The sequence below is a fragment of the Seriola dumerili genome, unplaced genomic scaffold, assembly GCF_002260705.1.
Source record: "Seriola dumerili isolate Sdu_G_001 unplaced genomic scaffold, Sdu_1.0 BDQW01000036.1, whole genome shotgun sequence".
Classification (NCBI taxonomy): Eukaryota; Metazoa; Chordata; class Actinopteri; order Carangiformes; family Carangidae; genus Seriola; species Seriola dumerili.
The window spans coordinates 2,279,600-2,301,188 of NW_019174291.1; the positions used below are offsets into that span (position 1 = coordinate 2,279,600).

Below are 21,589 nucleotides of genomic sequence, written 5' to 3' on the forward strand. Positions count from 1 at the left end.
TAATCAGTCAACTCCTACAACAGATCTTAAGGAGTTTCCCCTGCACCGGAAAAGACCTGAGTCTCCTCAGCAGATGGAGTCTGCTCTGGACTTTCTTGTATAGTGCAGTAATATTAATATTGTCCATGGTGAAGGGAGAAAAGTATAAAAGAACCTTTTACTTGCCCAAATTCCAATCAGCTAAAATGTGTGTGTTAAATACAACTACTACAACATGGACTCCAGAGAGGCTTCCTGTGAGACAAGCCATAACAAACACAACAAAATCCAATAAAGAGCGACCACACAGACACACACACACACAGACCAAAGCACTCAAAGCTCCACATAATCAATACTGACATGAACTACAAGGTCACAATAAGACCCCCAACTGTGAGACCTGATGTTTCAGCTCTGTAATGTCCTTAAGACCATGTACATCCGCACGCACACACACACACACACACACACACACATTACCTGTACAGCTTTAAATGTGTTTGCATTGTTCATTTCTCACTGAGCAGAAAAAATGTTTCCATGTGTACAAAAATACTGAATTCTTCTAGCATTGTCTCCAGATCTCATGTATTATTTATTCTGAAACACTAGGCAGAATGTAAATAATACGTGATGACCTCAGTCGTTTACAGCAGTTCCACAACAGTTTTCAACTATGTCCATTTTGCACATTGATCATACACAGTCCAGCCATATACTAGGTTTTGACCCGGTCTTATTTTTCATGTTCTTGTTTATAATGTACTACTGCGTATGGAACTCTGTGATAGCAACTCTGTACTGTGTTTACTCTATACACACAGGGCACAAGTCTTTCATTTTATGGAAATGCACTGGTGGCATTTTAAAGTACTATATAAATGAAATAACCTGCCTGCAGAAAGCTTCCTGACTCAGTACATTATTCTAACCTATGATAAAGCAACACCCAATGTTAAAGCTGTGGACTGTAGAGTAGTTTTTCCTGATGGCTGCTTCTGTGCTCTAAAAGCTTATTTTACAAGACTTAGTGAGACAGTCGATCAGTCACAGGCAGTTACTCAACACTGACCAATCACTGAGAGCCGACTGTTTTTACAGGAAGCAGGAGAACTGGAGGGGAATAAACCAGTAAGAACGATGCCACTATTTGACATTTAACAACTTCCTGATCCTGGATCTGAACTAGACAGAGGCCTAAAACACTCACAAGCATTTTCTTCACATTTTGACACTGTGGCAGCTGTGGAGAGTCACGACACCACACTTTACAGGTGTGGCCTATGACTGCATCATGACCACCTTATCTACTTCTGCAGAAGCGTACTGATAACATTCGCAAAAAAAATATAAATTTAAAATTGATTTTTTTCTTCACATGAAAAGAAGGCAGAAATAAAAAGAGTAAAAGAAGTCCTTCATGTTTTATCAACTATGCCTCACTGACTCTTTGTGTTTAAATTACAAAGGTCTGAATCAGCAGCTGTCATTGGTCAGAGGTGAATCACTGCCTAAGATTGATTGGCCGTCCAAAGTAGATCCGTTTTTACTGGAAAAGAGGAGCTATAGCTCGAAGAGATGGAGATATCCCAGGACAGAGGAAGGATGGAAGGAAGAAAGGAAGGAAGTCAATCAAGGTTATTTCTAGAGCACATTTGACCAAAGTGATGTGCAAATAAAAAGTAAGTAAGTAAAACAAATATATAAATGCAAAAAGACAAGCAAAACATACTAATATAGAAATATAATGCACATTCAAAAACAAGAAACAACAAGGAGCAAATACAGAATTACAGACATGCCAACAGATTAAAAGGTAAGCGAGCTAAAAAGGCCAGTGAATAAAATGTGCCTTTAGCCTTGATTTAAAAATAGAGATAGAGGGAACACATCTGATTGCTAATGCTAACTGGTTCCATAATTTTAGAGCAGCAACTGCAAAAGCTCTGTCACCTTTTAGTTTTAGTCATGACAGTGAGACATACAGGAAGGATGAGCTTTCAGATCTAAGAGATCTAGGAGCTGAGTGCCAATGAAAAAGGTCTGTGATGTGAGGTGGGGCCTGACCATTAAGAAATCAACAAGGTCTTAAACTGGATTCTAAAGTGAACAAGGAGCCAGTGAGGAGAGGCTGAGACTGGGCTGATGTGCACATGCTTTTAAGTGCCAGTCAACATCCATGCAGCTGCACTGAAGACAGAGAATGAGGAATTACAATAGTCCAGCGGAGTTATAATAGAGGCGTGGATTACTCTCTCTATATCATGGAAGGAAAGTCTGGAAATAGTTCTTAACAAATAGAAACTATTTGTAACAACAGAAGTGATGCATTTATCAAGGCAGAGCTCAGAATTAAGGATAACCCCCAGGTTTATTACATGAGACTACACATATGGGGTGAGGAGCTCTAGCTTACTAGTGTTGAAGCTTCTGGACCTAGAGGGACCAAATATATGTACTTCAGTTTTGTTGCTGTTTAAGTGAAGAAAAAGATTTTTTATCCAGCCCTTAATGTCCTCAAAACAATCCAGGACAGGCTGAATAGAACTGGGCCCAGGGTGAAACCCTGAGGGGCCCCAGAGGTGACAGGGGCAGAGGAGAAGGAAAACTGACCTATAACCACAGAGAAAGTCCTGTGTTTAAGATAGGATCTAAACCAGTTTAGTGCAGTATATCCTTAATACCACCCAAGTAAGGAAGGAAGGAAGGAAGTATAGGTTGTAAATGGGCAGAAAAAAAGCAGAGACAAAGGTAGGGAAAAAGACGTCTATAGAAGGCCAGAGGTGAAAAAAGGAGGAAAAAGCAGGGATGTTGCAATCATAGTATTTTAGCCTAGATCCCAGAGTCCTATAATACTGGGTATCTACCAACTAGGAGTCTGATCCAATATTTATATTTACTTGAATGACAAACCTTATTTTTCACAAGTTATTTAAAGCAAATACTGGAGGTCCTGGTTCAAAATGATGAAGTCTATGATCTCAAATTATTGAAATGACATGAAAAAAGAAAAATCACTGGAGAAACTGGAGAATGAGAAGACGTATCACTAACATGTTGAACCGCACAAACTGGTTGTGCAGAGGTGTAACACAGTGGAGGTTCCACTCACAAATGACACACAAGCCGACAATAGACAAGTTCAACCTGTCATCAAGTTACTGAAGGAATCAACAGTAATGAGTGACAGCTGATACGACCAGAGAAGAGTTCAGTAAAGAACAGATTGGAATTTAATCGGCTTACTTTACAGATTTATTAAAATATTTTTTAAAAAGCCCAAATTGACCCCAATAACGAAAAAGAAAAAATAATAAGAAAGAGAAAGAAGATGACGATGTAAGACTCGAATGAAAGCCTCCCAATGCCAAGCATCCAATGCAATCCCAAGCAGCACCTTAAGTGGCGATTTGATCCTCCAATGATGTCGACAGGTTCAGTGCAAACACACACAAACATCAGATATCCAGTCAATAACACGGACACACTCTACACTGTGCCATGACTGAAATCAACACACACGTAGAAAAGCATTACATGAGCCGTATTGTGTGTGTGTGTGTGTGTGTGCATGTGCGTGTGTGTATCGAACGCTCCTGTATTTAGCAGCTCCTGTCTCATTTTCATCCCTCTTTTTCTCTTTCTATTCTTTGTGTTTTCATCAGCCCTCACTTGGTCTAATCCCTTTGGAAAGTTTTCTGCATACAGTTATTTCTCATGTGAGTGTGTGTGTGTGTGTGTGTGTGTGTGTGTGTGTGTGTGTGTAGGATAGAAGGAATTTAAAGAAAAGAAATTTTAAGACTGAATGAAAAGAGGAATCTGTCCGGTCTGAGTGACCCAACATTGAATGAGCAAGAAAAGATGAGTGAGACTAAAGAGAATGAAAAGGGAAAGTAAAACGGAGACTAAGTGAAACACCGGGAGTGAGAGACATAGTGAAAGAACACAAAATAAGAAGAGAGAGAGAGAAAGATACTGGCAGAAAGAGAAGAAGGGGGCAAGTGGGGGCCCAGAGGAAAATAAAGAGCGAGGGATCAAAGAATAGAAAGAAAGCTGAGAAGCAACATGAGTCCACTGGAATTTGGACAAAAGCATTTTTCACTGGAAAAACTGTCTGAGAGTCCACTCTCTCTCTTTCTCTCTCTCTCTCTCCTTTTGTTCTCTAGCTGAACCTCTCTCGTCCTCCCTCCACTTCTCCCTCAGCCCTCTCTTGTCCTCTATCCCTCCATCCCCCTGCTCACATCTACAGTGTTGTGTTTCTATTCAGAGCACATCTGAAAAAATTAATTGATTAATCAATCAACAGAAAAATAATCTGCATCTAATTTAAAATGTTTTTTCTTCAAACAGATGCCAAAAATTCTGGATTATTATTGAATATTTGCTACTTTTCTCTGTTTAATATTTTTGTAAACGGAATATCTTTCAGTTTTGGACTGTTGGCCATCATTTATACTGAAACTGCACTATGAATGGATATTTAAGCTGCTGGAGCGCAGCACAACCACGCTCAGCCACTCTTTTTTCTCTATATATGAATATTCTCAGTTCACATATACATATACATTTTAAAGCACTTGAAGATCTGATCATCACTAAAGCATGTTGTGCAAAACAGCCAATAAAAGTCAAAGTTGTCATATTAACATTTAAGATAGAGTGATTGATTCACAACGTCAAATCATGCACTGTATCATGCATGTAACACACAGCTGCAGGTAGGATTTGAGAGGCACAGTGATTTAAATATTTTTTCCACTTATGGTTAATTAGATATAATATGAAATGGCTGCAAAACATCCTTTCACTCATCATTCACGCTTCTGACGGTTTATTTGTTTGTGATGCATTTGCAAAGAAACATGACAAAGTCCGTCCATTAAACTTGGACAGCGTGTGCTGCTTCCACAGAGCTGCTGGAGATGAAAGCTAGCTTAGCTACCTTTTCATAGCCTAGCCTGTTAGCTTAGCTTGATCTCTGTCTGCACTGCAGCTTTTCCTCAGAATGGAAGTTTCCATTGCATCTCAGCACAAGTAAGTTCATGAAATCATTCAAAACACAAATTGCTTGTGTTCATTAGCCTATACTGCTTAATGCTACGCTAACTACAACCTACTAAATCCATTGTATAGTCTAATACTGTTTAGCTAGATGTCTGCTCAGCTTTACAGAAAAACAAAATTACCACACTGAAAACACTGTGCTGGCGTGATGGTGAGCGCGCAGGTGTAAATGTCCCATAGGTCCCATGGTTCACCACCAACCAGTTCATGTTTCAAACAGGCTCTCCCCACTCACTGACACAGCTGCTAAGAGACCAAGTCTGGTTTTACAGCTCTACCTTGAGAAACATGACATTAGAAATGCAGAATCCCATTTAAGACTGCCTGTGAAGACATCAACTGAGGAGCTGTCCCTTTAACATCTCTGCTTCAATAGACCACACACCTGCAAGGTGAGAGTCACATAACAAACAGGGGAGTAAGCACTGTCAACAGCAAGCTAATGTGTTAGCATATTCCCTGCCTGCTAACCACTATTGGCTGTGTGAGCTATTACAACATCATATAATGGACCATGACTGACTGTGAGTTTGACAAGGTTGTTTTATTTGAAAATACGATACAGTGGACACATTTTAGTAGGAACTGATAATTCATGTTGTCAACTAATTGCAATGCCATTGAGCTGTGTGTCTTCTTCGTTTTCTGACAAACTAAAGACTGTAATACAAAATGTGTTAAAAGATATAACTGTAATAAAGAAATTTAAAAGAATTATTTTGAAGAGATCCTTAATGTGATTTTCAAGATTTGATGAACTTTTGTTTTCATAAATATTAATGAATGGTACATCATCATATTTTGTAGTGGTCCGTCAAGATTCCCTCAATTCAAGTTAAATCAAATATCATTTATATAGCCCAATATCACAAATGACAAATTGGCCTCAAGGGGTCCCAGTTTATGCACTACCTTGAGTTAGAAGGTGTTGTTTTTAAAAAGACTACAATTTCCACCTCATGGTTGTATGCCTCCATCACTCAGTCCAGTTAGAGTTATTTAGTGTGTGATTCTTTGAGCTATGGCCAAGAATGTGTTTTGTGTGGTGAAAGTCACTTTGACCTCTGGCCACCGAAATCTAATCAGTTCATCCTTGAGTCCAAAGGAACATTTACATAACAAATTTGAAGAGGTTCCCTCAAGGTGTTACTGAGATACTGTGTTCATGGGAATGGGACGGACAGACGGACAACCTGGGAAAAAAAAATACTAAAAAATACATTAATTCATAGGCCTACACATGTACATTACAAATACTCAAGACAATGTGGCAACATTCCCACCACACACAGGCACAGAGCTCATACACATGCACACACAATGATGCAGTACATAAAAAATGCATGGCAAACCCCCTGAGTCCCTGTTCTCATGAGCATTGTAACCCCCCCCCCACCCCACTCCTTCCCCTTGCTCATACACACACACACACACTTCTATCTTTGTGAGGACACTCATTAACATACATTCTCTAACCCCACATCCTAATCTTAACCAACCTGAACACAACTGTAACTCTGACTAGGTCTAAACCCTCATGGCCCTTTGAAGTTGTGAGGACTGACCAAAATGTCCTCACTTTACTCACTCCATCTATAACTCAAACTGGTCCCAAGAGATAAAGATAGACACACACACACACACACACACACACACACACACACACACACACACACACACACACACACACACACACACACACACACACACACACACCCAGGTGTCCTGGCAGGGAGGGTCTTTCTCCATCCCTGATCTACCAGCTGTCAGACTCCGCCCCTCCCCATCCCCGTTACTATGGCAACGGCATAAATAATAGAGGGTGCAGTGCATGCTGGGAGCCATTAGGCCAGAAAGACAGAATCCCATTACAGCCAACTTACATAATGTGAAACAGTCATGTTTCCCTCAGTGAAGCGCAGCTCTGTTCACTGACATGCTGCTGCTGCGTGTTTCCTCTGAAATGTCTTTAGTGGGACAAATGATCTGATGAACACTGTGGCTGCAGTGTAACCTGCACCAACAGCCAGTGACTGAGAACATAAATCCTAAAAATCACTGCTGCAGGAAATGACTGAGAAAGAACGCATGTTTAATAAATCACTCATTGTGTTGGATAAAATAACTCAGCAGTCAGTAATTAACTGGCTTGTCTTTGCTTCTTTTTCAGAGCCTTTTCAAAGCTGTAATTTGGCCCCAAAGATATGGGGAATTTAGCAGATGTCACATTAAAATATACAGAAGGTGAAGGAACACAAGGAAGGCACCACTGACTCTTTAGAAAACATTTCTTTCATTCCTTTGTTTATCGAGATGCATTGATACGTAGCTGTATAGGAGAGGGAATCAGGCCTGGAGATAACTGCAGTTCTCTGCAGATTATTGCGGTGCTATGGGAAAGCCAGACTGAGACCACCACCTCAAGCTCCTGATAAAGTTTTGTTATATATGGTGATATTTCATGACCCCAAAAATTTATGCAAAAGATTATCAGGGACAAAAGAAATGCTGGACACATCTAGGTGTGTCCTTTAAGGCTTTTTTTTTATATTGGCAAAACTAAAAACTAAAAAGAGATAATGAAAATATTTGAAATTGAAGTTGATTGTACTTTTGTTACAGTTCACCTGGGCAGGTTTCCATATCAGATAATGACACTGAATGAATCTCTTTTGACTGCTCACAAAAGGGCCATCATCATGTGTCTCCACCCTGAGCTCTCATACCTCCTATCATCTTACATATGTAACTGAAATATCATATTTCTGTCCATATATTGTGTTGTCCAAGTCATTTAACTTGTTAAAACATGAAAAAGATGCTGGTGTCAGTCCTGCATGTTATAATTCAGGTTTATCGCAAATTTTTTTTTTTTTTTTTTTTTTTTTTTTTTTTTTTTTTTTTACAGTTTTTGTTCTTTAGTTTGTGCAAACTTGGCAACTGCTTTACTGTGAAAGCTCCAAATTGAAAGGCCTTGTGCGATCTTGGCAAGCCAATTACTTAATGAGACTATTTAAACCACATTATTATGAAGGTAAAGCTGAGAGTGAAATATCAGTAAACATGTGTGTGCCTAACTTATGTAAGCACTGTAGGTCGCTGTTGAAGCAGGAAGTCGGTCTGTGAACTGGCGGATGTTTACAACAGACACCTTGGGCAATAATTTTACCGTTCACCTTCATTTTCTCGTCCAGATAAATTCTAACCTGGAGGTTTGTTTGCAACATGTCTGACTGTCTCACCTCTCATTTCTTGGCCCATCTTACTTAATTTCAATGATGTCAATGCCTTTCCAGAAATACAGGAGTGAAGGCCAAATTACCAGAATTAAAATCACAGCATCCACATCAACCCAATTTACACTGTGTCTCAACTCCTTTATTCCAAAATATTCTGTCAGCCACTCCAGAATCCAGCTGAGTCATTGTGTGTGTGTCTTCCACTGCCTCAGTGCCCCTGAGCAAGGCACACACTCCCCAGAGGAGGCTATAAAGTTGAGCTGCCATTTGTGTTCCATCAGCCAGTCTTACCTGTCACTGTGGTGTCTGGGTCACTCCTCTCACAGAAAGGCCGAGGGACAGATTCAACCTGCAGCCTGCACACAAACAGACACACAACTGTTACTACACACTGTTCCTCACCTTAAACAAGCTCCAGCTTATCAACAGCAATTAAAATCACTTCAGTACTTTGAACACTTTTGAATGTCAACAACGACTTTTTTATGACACTTAATCAAATCACATTTTCATAGTCCTGCAGTCGTCAGAGCAGAAAGAGAAGGATGTGACAGTGATGACACGTAAATGTCACTTTGAGACATGAACCACATGATGATGATCACAGGGAGAATCTGAGGAAAAAGATAGTTGGACTTTCCACACAACTGACCATGGTAGATAAGATGTATCAAAACACACACACACACACACACACACACACACACACACACACACACACACACACACACACACACAGCACCATCAAACTACAGCCCTGTCCACATACTGTTGTGTACTTTCGTTCTGGGACTGTGAGTTTCAGTGAAGTGAAATCTTCATGCAGCACCACACAGTGATACAGTAGTGTACAGTACAGCTTCCACTTGTGTGGCAGAGGATTGGGGATGTCCCTTTCCTTTTTCAACATGACAGTATCTCCATGCACAAAAACAGGCCCCTAAATTGGGACACAGCTATTGTGTGGATAGCAAACTTTTAGAGAAAAACCTAGAATTTCTTTGTGCAGAAGGAATCCCATTCACACAAATGTTAAAATATATTCACATTAGTGTAGACATGCCTTCTCTTTTTCTTTTTCTTGTCTTGCTTCCTCTCCTACCAGATGGGGTCCACACGCCATCACACAAACAAACAGTCTGCCACGTTGTGAGAGAGGTGGAAACTGTTTGCATGTATACAACATGTTGGTGTCATTGTCTGCTAAGACAAGGCTGAACAGATGAAGGTTTCACAGAGAGAGGGAGGGAGGGCAGGAGGTGAGATCGTTAGCCCTGCAGCTGTCCACACATTCACATCTTACTGTGAGAAAAGATACACACACACATACATACACACACACACACACACACACACACACACACACACACAGTTGTGTCTCCATGACTTAAGGACATTACACTGACATGCATTCATTTTCTGTAGACTTACTTCGACCTTAACCATAGCTACTACTTGCCTAACCCTAAAATTGAATGATTTATGTTATGGGACACACACACAAACACACACACACACACACACACACACACACACACACACACACACACTAATGCCAACAGCCAGAAGGTTAGGCACATGTAGCTGTAGATTATGGCTTACTAACGTGATGCTAAACTGTCATTACCACAGACTAATGCGACATGGTGCCACCTGTGTGTGGAACCTTTTCACCTGTGTTGCTTGACAGTGACAGTTGGCGTAGCTTTAGCCTTTACTAATCACAGATATACATCCACTCACCAAGCTACACTGACCTCGGCTACTTACAGGTAAGATACTTCAGTGCTGCTGTATCCAGGTAAAGACAGAAGCTCCTGATAGCTCCTCACAACGGTGATATTGAATGTTACCCATTCATATAGTTTTATACTTTATCAATCACACACACATGTGGTCCATAGATAATCAAAGTGAGACACTCAGATCAGACCAATCATTTCTGTGGCACACTGTTGCCCTATTTGAAAACATGTTCAAGGTGTAATGACAGGTTTCCTCTGGCAGCCATATTGGATGTCCTTAACCACCTAAACAGGCCTGTTGGAGTAAGTAAGTAAGCAAAGCTTTATTTATATAGACCTTTTCAACACAAAGTGCTCCACACGCAGACAAAAAAATGAACCAATGAACCAAAACAGTCCAAAGATTCAGCAAATCTGAGGTCCTGTTCAGACCTGCATTAACGTGTGTCCTCAGTGATCCGATCACAAGTGGTCAGCTCTAAGGGCGTCAGTTCACACCTGGCTTTTAAACGTGTCTCCAGCGATCACTTGAGATTGGATCTCACTTCCCCACTCTATCTGCAAATAAACAGGTATGCGTTGTTGTTTTTAGGCAGTCCGACAGACAGGTCTTTATGTGTGTGTGTCGTGGTGTGTGTGTTGATGTGTTGTGTGTGTGTGTGTGTGTGTGTGAGAGAGAGAGAGAGAGAGAGAGAGAGAGAGAGAGAGAGAGAGAACGGGGCATGGGGGGGATTGAGCGAATCATTTTCCTGCACAAAGCTCTACAGTGAAATGAGGTTTTATCCATTTGAAATAGTAAAATATTTTTGGTTTATTATGAAACTGTGTACGTCAGTGAGGACGTCAGTAGAGTGGGTGGTCTTTCAGTGTGGCCCGGGACACATTTGCATTTACACTACTAAAAGAATGTGGACACATGTGGTCCAGACCACCTCTGAATGTGGTGTGGGTGATTGGATCTCAAATCAGTCATCACACCCGTCTTGGTAGCGTTCACACCTGAACTTAGAGCTGTCCAGTGGTGATCAGATCACCTGAGACGGGTGTTAATACCAGGTCTGAACAGGGTCTGATGGACTGGGGAACATGCATTCCAGAGGGTTGGGGCTGAAACAGCAAAGGCGTGATCACCTTTTGTTTCGCAGTTGGAACGGGGGATGGGCAAAAGGCAGAGATTTGAGGATCAGAGTGAGGTGATCAGAAATTTAACTGGGGGCAAGGTTGTACAGTGCCTTATATGTAATCAGTATTCCACATTTAACAGAAAACCAATGGAGGGATGCAAGTACAGGGCTAATGTGGGACCAACAGATTCTAGTTAATAACCTGGCAGATGCATTTTCAACCAACTGTAATTGATTTATAGCAACTGATGCTAAATAATCAAGACGAGTTAAAATTAATGAATGTTGATTAATACTTCATGATATGTATAAGATGCATCTGCTTTCAGCAGCATCTCTTAAAAGGTCCCATATGTTACTGTTGTTACTGTCGAATAGAAAAGTGTTAAACATTAAACGCTGAAAAGAACAAAACACTAATAAGAGTCCTTAATAGAGGTCATGAAAATAAAGCTGATTTCAAGTAGACACTTGCAGAAACCAGATCCTGCAAGGTAGGACGGTGGGTCCAGGGCAGGCATACTGGGGGCAGAGCTGAAGGTAGTGACTGTTTCGTTGTGACATCATAAATTTATATGGATGTCCTGACGACTCATTTTAAGGCCCAGTTTCTCAATACACTGTGTGCATTTCTCTTTGGATTGAACACTTTGAAATCTTCCTTTCTACAATATGGGACCTTAAAATGAAAACAACAGCAGGACTGGCTGAACTTAGTAGCCTGGGGGTCAAAAGTCATATTCTGATCAAAGATGAGACCAACATTCTTAGCGATAGATGATGTTAGAGGGAAATAACTAATGCCATTTATTCAGGTTCATTGGTAACAACATTACTGTTAGGACACATTGGGCAGGTTTAACTCCACGTTAGCTCCGTCCGTTCAAGTCAGCGCTGAAGCATCAACGACACCGATATGAAGATGAGCCTGAAAATCCAACATGCTGCTCTCTAAACTGGCTTTGTTTCTCCCTCCACCAGCTGTCTGTCTCAACTGGGAGGTGAAACACACACTTACAATAAGTTGGACTACTTGTGCGTGTAATGTGCTTGGCAGAAAAATGTGAGAGTAATTGTACTTCATGGCCGCAAGCCTAATCATTCCTGCTGAGCATGCCGATATCTGATGAATGCTGACAAGCAGCTGGCGGAGATGCACACAAGAAAATATGTTGGATTCTCACACCAACAATCTCAAACTACATATTTGGAGGTCTTACAGCATCAGTAGCATCAGGAGCTCTAAACAATTTAGAGAAATAGGTTTCAGTTTAAGGAGGTGGATTAGGGCTGCATCTAATGATTGTTTCTATGTCTGATTAATAAGCTGAATGTTTTCTCCATTCATTTATTGTTTCATCAATAAAACGACAGAAAATAATGTGAAATGCCTGTCACAGCCTCCCTAAGCCCACATGTCAACATTGCTTTTGATTGTCCAACAGTCCAAAACTAAAGAATTTACAGTTTTCAGTCATAGAGGGAAGAAAATAAATATTCACATGTGAAATTGGAACAAGTGACTTTTTTAGCTAAACTGCTAAAAGATTAATTCTCTGTTGATTGATTTATCATTTCAGCTGTAGTTTGCTCTGGAGCAGTAACATTATTTATTTCACAGCTTTTGACATGACAAAATGTAATAAACACACTGCGTTTAACACTTAAATATAACAGTAACTAAGGCTGCACAAGTAATTGAAATATATTTGAAATAGCAATATGGCCAAGCATAATATCCACATCGCAGGAGCTGCAATTTTTTTTGATAAAGGTGAAATGTGTCACTGCATCGTTGTGCATTGTTTATTATTTCATTGAGACGCCCAGGACCGCACGTTATATCCTCGACTTTTCCAACTGAAATCACAATGTCTACCAAAACAATCGCAATGATTTTTTTTTTGTTCTGCATATCGTGCAGCCCTAACAGTAACTAGCAAAGAGAGAGAGAGAGAGAGAGAGAGAGAGAGAGAGAGAGAGAGAGAGAGAGAGAGAGAGAGAGAAAGAGTGCATGTAGAGGGCAAGCTGACACGCTCGACTGGCCATATTTAAAATTTGGAGGGTGTGTTGGTGCGGGAGGAGGGTGTTGTTCCTGTCTCTGTTAAAACGGAGGTGAGAACACAGCATGAAACACACCCCTGGGGAAAAGGACAAGATGGGAGAGAGACAGGAAAAGAGAAGGATGGATCTTGGCTCAAGAGTAAAGATGAGAACAACAAAAAAAGTCAGGAAAGAGGCTGAGATAGAAACTCTGGAAACAAATCTGACTAAATCTGTCAGTTCTAAAAAAGAGACCCAGACTAGTTCATGCAGATTGGTCTTTAAGGACTTTTCAAACATCTTGCAGAGGGTATGATCTAATAGCCGAGTGGTTAGGGCACATACCACATGGGCTGTTTGCTGCATGTCATTCCCCTACTCTCTTTCCCCACATCTGCCGTTTCTCTCCACTATCACTACCAGATAAAGAATAAAATGCCACAAAAATACATACAAAAAGTGTGAAGGTAATTAGCCAATTATAATAGGCAATGAAGATAAACTTCAGAGTATAGACACACAGATCATCCATTTAATCATCTCAATTGTTAAACCATCCCACGATTGTAATTTTAAGGAACCCCATGATTTTCACACAGCTGCTTCCAGCTGATTTTCATGCATCTCTACACCGATGATGTCGAGCACATTTTATTCATTTTGATTTGAAAAAAGTTTCCTTCTGCTTTAAATGTCAGGGGGGAATTGAAAGAAAGAGAATCCCTTTGGCAAAAACAGCTGAGAGAAGGAAAATGTAACTAGTAGATGGAAGGAAGTGGATGAGAGCAAATGAGAGACTTCCTCCGTTTGACAGTGAGAGAGATGAAGGGGTATTTATAGATAATAGTATTATAGTTGCTCCACTGGTTACGTCACATCGAGTGGAGGAGACAAGTGAACGAGGGATAAAGAAGTGATGAAGAGGATGAAAGGAGGCTGAAGAGGAGGAGAGCAACCATGAAGACCCGGAGAACAGAGAGGAAGGAACGACTGAAGGAGACAAAACGAGGAACAGGGAGAGAAAAGGATGAATCTCATAAAGAGAAGAGGGATGAGTGCAGGAAAGGGAGTATTACATGGTGAAAGAAGAAAAGGGGGATGAAGAGATTGAAGGAGATGGAGGGGGGGAAAAAAAGGAGAGATGGTTGAGGAGGAGGACGATGGGAAGGAAAAATATGTGAGAGGAAGAAGAAATGGGTGGGAGAGGACAAGAGGAGGACAGTGAGAAGAGAAAGGAGGGAGATGAAGAGGAGGTATCAGAGGAAAGAAAAAAAAACAGAGAGAAAACAGGCTGACTGAGGAGAGAGAGACGACAGTATCTGCTTCTATCTTTGGATATTTGGAAGTGTTTGAGTTACTGGCTCGGTGATATCTGTAAAAATGATCTCATGATGTTGGCATTTGAAAATATCATGGTAGGTGGTTACACTGAACTCCCTCCTCTTCCAACTGAGGGAGAAATGAAACTGACTCAGGGAGTATTTTTATATTGTCACTGCAGAACCTGACCCACGTCTACAGTCAGTCATTATCACAGTGTGCGTGTGTGTGCGTGTGTGTAAGTTTCTGTTGTGCAGACCAGGGTCTGTTCGGCCAATCAAACATACAGAGTTGTGTAATTAGATCAAATGATTATCACACACACACACACACACACACACACACTGAGTTGAGACCGGGTCACCTCAGTCATGTGGTGAAAACACACACTCGTGTTGATCTCCCAGCAGACACACACACTATCTAACAAAAACCATCTACAATACGTGATCATGACATGATGTAATGCACATATTCAACACACCCACACACACACACACACACACACACATACACACTATATCTCTCGATGGATGCAAAGCTACAGGGTGTGTGTGCAATACTTCAGCACTGAAACATTCAGCGAGCACACAAACACACACACACACACACACACAAACTGCAGGATTGAGATGTGACACACAGCCTTCCTCTATTTACTGAACATACTTTCACTCTCTCATTTATGATTCGTTTATCTCTCTTTCTCTCACACCCTCACACTTGTGCGAGTTTCAGCTGCTTGTTTGTGTTTGAAGGAGTGTGTGTGTGTGTGTGTGTGTGTGTGTGTGTGTGTGTGTGTGTGTGTGTGCGTGTGTGTGTGTGATACTGGGAAAGAGGGTAGATAAACAGCAAGCAAAGACGTGAGTGAGTGTTACTGGAAGGTGTGGTTGGTCCCAATGAGTGGGTGGTTCCTCTACCATATGGTCTCTGGGCTCCAGACACACGCACACACGCACACACACACACACACACAGTCAGCTCTCAAGAAGCTGGGATTTGGCCTTAACTGTATCTTCACTCACAGCAATCTTTGCTGATATTTTCATGTTCAGCGTCTCTATGTGTTTTTCTCCTGTTTGGATTTTCACTGATGCAAATAAGAGCTTTATGGATGTTAACAGCATGAGCAGTGTTTAGTTCTAACATTTCCTTTCTAATAACTTTATCTTGCTATCTAGTATTGACTCTAGGTGTCCTGGGTAGATCCAACTATCGGTATGAGGGACAGAAGATTAAATTCCAATCCTTTCTTCTATGTTTCCTTTAATTCAGCCTGCTAGTGTTGTGGTGCTGCTCTCCTTTACAACAGCTTGGCTCTACAGTGCAAGCACTTCACTCATACTTGCATATGCAAGTGTGTAAATCTCAAAAATGATTCGGTTGACAATGTGCATGGATCAGCAAAACCAGACGCTAGCAACCTTTTTGCCTCACCTGTCTCTCTCAAAGAGCAGTGTACAAAGCATTTGTCTGGCAGCTGGAGCTGCCTGTCGCTTTTGTCAGTTAAAATGACAAACGGTGGCGGCGGCAGTTCATATCAGCTGCCACTAATTAACGGTCATTCAGTGAGGAACTTTCCAACAAGCCAAAATTAAACTTGTCTCTCGCTGAATTTGCAGGTGCTCTCTGCAACAGGGAGCTATGTCTTCTTAAAACTGACTGTGTCACGTCAACGTAGGGGGGTCACAACCTCCCCGTTCATCTTTTTGATTCATGTCACGTCAACTATTCAGGCTTACAAACTGATTCGTTTTTACCCAGGGGCCCTGGTTCTTGGATGAGGAAGCTTGTGGAAAATAAGGAACAACAAGTATTTTGAACACTGAACACTGATTATTATTTCATTAATTTATATTTTATATTACTGGCTAAACCATAATAGCAGCGCCAGTCCTAGTATAAAGGCAAATGTCCGTGACTGACTGAGTGATAAGAGTTGAGTGATCAAGTTACACCATTGGTCGGCTGGTAGAGCATTGGAGTTTCCCAAATGGCCGTTGCTCTTTCACAATGAACTGACACGAACAGTTTCTATCCTAGATTTGAAGAATTTTTTTTTCCAACAAAGCACCTAGCGATTAATCTAGCAACTTTTTGGACAAACCTTCCACAAAAGACAGTCACCACTAATGCGAGCGAGCGAGGCGGTAACTGTCCCAAGTCGTCATCGGTCCAAGCAAAGAAATCCCTGCTCTTACTTTTGGCCTTTGCTGTTCCTCATTTGTAGCATTTTCTATAACTAAGCAACCAACTGCAGAGTAGACAATCTGCTTCCTGTTTACCCCAGCACACACAGTGCTCAGTGTACGTGAATGGTCATGTGATATGGTTTTCAGGTGTGTTAGTATGGACAGATTATTTCTGGTACGGAGCAAAAACGCCCGTCTGGACGGAGATCGATTCGCTTTCAAACACTGTTTTAAAATGAAAACGTATTATGTGGATGTCCCCGTGGAGGTACATTATAGGAGGTTTATAAATGGATGACTTTCTGTAGGTTGAGAAAACCTGTGGTACAACAGACAGTAAGAGCTTCTGACTGCAACAAATACACTCAGACAGATCAGTGCTGACAGAAAACAAATTAAATTACGCTGATGTTAACCCTGAACGGAGCTCCATCAGTAAAAGCTTTTTCCTCTCCCGTGGTGAGCTCTGTGTTCAGCCAGAGCTCTGACTCCTGGTTTAATAAAACTGAACTGAGCCAGTGCTAATCAAGTGGAAAGTTTCAACCCTCTCTCCGGGTCTAATCATAATTACACCAACAGTATAGGACTGATCCTGAACCATACTATTAACAGCTTAGAGATGCACCATCACCCTTCCTTTCATCTGCCTTCACATCAATGAAGTAGATAAAATACGTCAAATCAATCCAGGATCACAGCTTTTATCTGGATCCAGCCAGTCAGCCTGTTTCGTGGAGAGGAGAGGGGAGTCCATGTAGTTTTGCGCTGTCGGTATTCGTCTAGACGCCGTGCTCAGCAGCCCCAGCAGCCTTCCAGGCAGACAGACTATCCATTATTCAGCTGCTGGCAGGCTTCTGGCTGCTCCACAGCCAATATTACTATTTATGTTGGTACTGGGTGTGAGTGAGAGTCTACACTCCGCAGACAAATATCCATGTTAATACGCAATTTTGTTCTTTGCCGATTGTAGAAATCGGCCAGTGAATAGCTGCGTTTGATGTCTGCAGCTAACTGTGCAACAGAAACCCTTCCATGTAGCCACATCTTCATTTCCTCCTGGGGGTTCCTGATGTTCCCAGGCTCTGCTCCCTTTTCACCACAGCAGTCCCCTAATGCCAGCAACACCACTGACTCTGACCAATTAAAGGAAAAGTTCAACATTTTGGAGGTGTGGACAGCCTGCTTCTAAAAAAAAAATCCAGCGACCAGCACCTTTAAAACTTACTGAAATACATGTGATTTGTATCATTCTTTTCATCTAACTCTCTGGAAAAGTGAAAAAAATCTCACTTTATCTTTCTCTGTCTCATGAGCAGGCACCAGGGCCTCAGACCGGGAGGTGCTGACTCTCTTCCCTGCAGTTTCATAGAGCTGGAAAAAGCCTGATTAATTAAACAGAGCTACATCATCAACAAAGAGCAGAGACAGAATCCAGAGGACACCGAACTGGACAGTCCATTCCTGCCGTGCGAGCATTATGAGCTCTTTTCACCCTCGACGCCAGCAGCATCGGCACCACATGGGTTTCCTGATACAATCTGAGGCCAGCTGACAGTACTTCTTCATGTCCTCCCTAAACTCCATCCTCATCAATGTCACTGTTTCTGTGACCTCTCATTATCTGCCTGCCAATTCATAAATGACGGAAATCATACGGAAATTAATGTGTGTCTGTGTATCTCACACACACACACACACACACACACAAACACACACACACACACAGCCAGTCCTCTTTCTCCTGAAGTAGCCAAGCCCAAAGCCACAGGAGCCAGATGGGTCATTAACTCCTCCTAGCCTTCCTCTCTCTCTCTGTCGAGGTGTCAAAGCGACAACTGGGTGGCCTCATACTTCACATGAGACCATAAAACACTCCTTTAGCCACACCCAGGTCTCCATGGCAACCACTGCCCTTAAACCATAACCCTATCCATGAGTTCAACCCGCTGCCACTCAGCCAAACCAGGAAGTCCATTTCACCTTTTCAGGTAGTCAACTTCAGCTATAACTGGGTTTTAATCAACAAGGAACGCTTGTGTATCAAGACGTGAATGAGAGTTTTCATTCCTGTTTCTGATCCAGTGTGAGCGGTCAGCGGGTCTGTTCACTGCACTAAACACTTGAGATGGAAAAGTGGACTTCCTTCATCGTCACTGGCTCATTTGAGGGCTGATGCCCTCGTGGTTAACTTCTATAATTCAAGTCACAAAGACTCATGCTGTGCACTGCACTTGTTTGGATACAGAGACTTTTGAAACATCTTCACTCACACAGACCCACCAGAGGGTCTTTCTTTACAAACTCACTTTTGGCGTTCTTCACACCAACAGTAAGTGGAGATCCCAAACATCCCAATTTTTTAAATATGTATAAAATAAACCCAGCTACATTAACATTAGGTGTAACTGTCACCTTCATGGTGTATAAAACATGGTTTTATCCTCATTTAAAAAAAAAGAGCAAATCAACTAATCTGCTGATAATTGTCTGACTGACTGTCTGTCTTGGATTAATCACCTGGTGGATCAAAAGTCAGAGAACAGTTGTTGATGTTGTTGTTGTTGTTGTAACAAGTGTTAATTGACTCATCATAAATGTAAATTAGGCCAGACTATCTTGAAAAAGTAGATTTTGAACCAACATCATTATCATCAATAATTTAACTCTGTCATCAATTGTTGAATAAAATTAATATTCTGCTACAGACTATTTCACTTTTCTAGTCTACAGCCTGTAGTTTGAGTCGTGATCCGTCTGTATACACACTAATCACCCATATAGTTACCCCCACTGAAATTCACACACATTTACCTTACAGCAGAGGTCTTCAAACTGAGGTGGGGGAACTCTGAGGAAACCTTGAATATTGCAGTAATTTAAGTGAGTGCAAATACTTCCCATTTAACAGCAGATAAAAGAGGCTGATCACTCTCTCCCCTGATCCAGGTGTGAAACCCACTGCTCAATCAGCATCAAGCATGTGTGTTAAAGAGATTTTACACTGAGTCTGAAGCTGTGTTGTTTTTTTGCCAAACCACTTTGAATCAAACAGCTTTAATGAGCTCCACACACTCACAGCTTTTCATTTCCCAGGAACCTGGTCACTCAGATGAAAGAGAAACTTTTTATAACAAGAGGGAGCAAAGGGCAAGGTCAGCCTGACTCAGTCAGAGAAAAGCTGTAGCTTATAAAGTGACAGAAATACAGACACAGAGAAATGAGTTTATTTATCCAGCAGAGTCAGAAGTGAGTTTGAAGGATGAGTATGGGCAGTAGTGAGAAGGGAACTAACTCCTGAAGCTGATGAAAATGCCAAATGAGAGTTATCTGCCTGTGGGTAATCAATGAGACACAGCGGATCTACACACTGTCTGACCTACCAAAGCCACGAAACCTCCACAAATCTACTGGCACATTCACTAAATACTGACTGAACTCTCCAGGACAAGAGAGGGCACTGATTTCTGCTGAGCCATGTGGAAACTAGAGCTTCAGTGCATTTCAGAAGGATTACTGTGCACATATGATAGAAAACGAGAAGAAGGTTTACAGCAACTAAATTTACAGTGATAGGAATGGGAAGTACTGCAGACACATTGGTCGCGTTATAGACTAATTTATGAAACTTGAGTGGATTAAAGATTGATCACTTGTTTGTTTTAAGATTATTTACAGATAAAATCTCAAAAATCAACTTCAAAGTAAAATTATTGCAGCAGGATGAGAGCAGGAGTGTCTGTCTATACTTAGACTACAGCAAAAGGGCTTTGGGCATGGCATGGACTTTCTGATGAATCATGTTAGAGGTATCCTTTGAGATAGATTTCAGAGATGGAAAAGTAGAAACTGGCAGGATTTCATTCATTCATTCATTTGTGCATTCATTCATTCATTCATCTGTCGCTTAGACTGTCGTGGTATAAATTCGCCAGCAAAAACACCCATGTTATCACAGCCTACTGGTAAACTGGGAGGAAACCGGTATAATAAAAAAAAAATAATCACACCATCCTCCTGCGACTCGCCGCGGCGGACTTCAAGCCCGTTGTGTGCGGGCTGAAGGGCCTGCGGGGTCCGGTTGCGTTCATACATGGATGTAGATAAAGAAAAAGAGAATAATAGTGCGATCCCAGCCTACAGTAACCATTAACCCCTTCCTACCCACAGACAAATGAGCCCCTCATTCACAACGCACCATGCCTGGCTGAGAATGGAGATAAAAGGATGAATTTGAGGTTTAGAAATAAAGTCGAAAAGCAAACTCACCACTTGTCTGGAGGCTAATGTAAATTCCAGAATGCTGGGTGATAATTTCCGACACCGGGACACACCGTCTCATGTATTCGGCAAACTCTGCTCTCCTCTCGGCTCAGCTCCTCTCCGCTCTGTCGCCCTCTTGGTCTTAATAACAGTGGTCTAAACTTGCCGATCCCCGGCTATTGTTAGCCAGGCACAGAGAAGCCTGCTGCACACAAACACCCGCCCCTTTTTAGGCAGCTCCGGACACACCATTGGTCAGCGTTCAGCCTCACCCATCGCCGATTGGTTGGTGTAGATGTCCGTTCGAATTCTGGGGCGGGTCGTAGCTCGCCGGCAGAGACTGGGTTGGGGGGTGGTGGAGGAGATGGGAGGGGTCATCAATCAAGAATTCATCAAGAATTCACCACTTTACATACCATTTCATACATTTTCAAAACACAGATAATGAATACGGAAATAAATATATAATAACAATAATAATAATTATAATAATAATAATGTGATCTATATATTAGGGGGGGGTTTAATAGTTTTTTTGTTTTCTTTATTTTTGCACAATTTAACTTACAAATACAAATACAGTAACAAACACAACAAATACAGCATACAGTGCAGGGGGA

General features: G+C 41.5%; 1 protein-coding gene across 1 annotated transcript in view; it reads right to left on the bottom strand.

Annotated features, from left to right (window-relative positions):
- Positions 1–21,111, bottom strand: part of pak1 (p21 (RAC1) activated kinase 1) — a 65,129-nt gene extending 44,018 nt beyond the window's left edge. Inside the window, exons 1-2 of the mRNA XM_022738565.1 lie at positions 20,976–21,111; positions 8,577–8,641 (exon numbers count right to left, since the gene is read on the bottom strand). The gene's annotated coding sequence lies outside the window, so the exon portion shown is untranslated. The remainder of the gene's footprint in view (positions 1–8,576; positions 8,642–20,975) is intronic.
- Between the last annotated feature and the right edge of the window lie 478 nt (positions 21,112–21,589).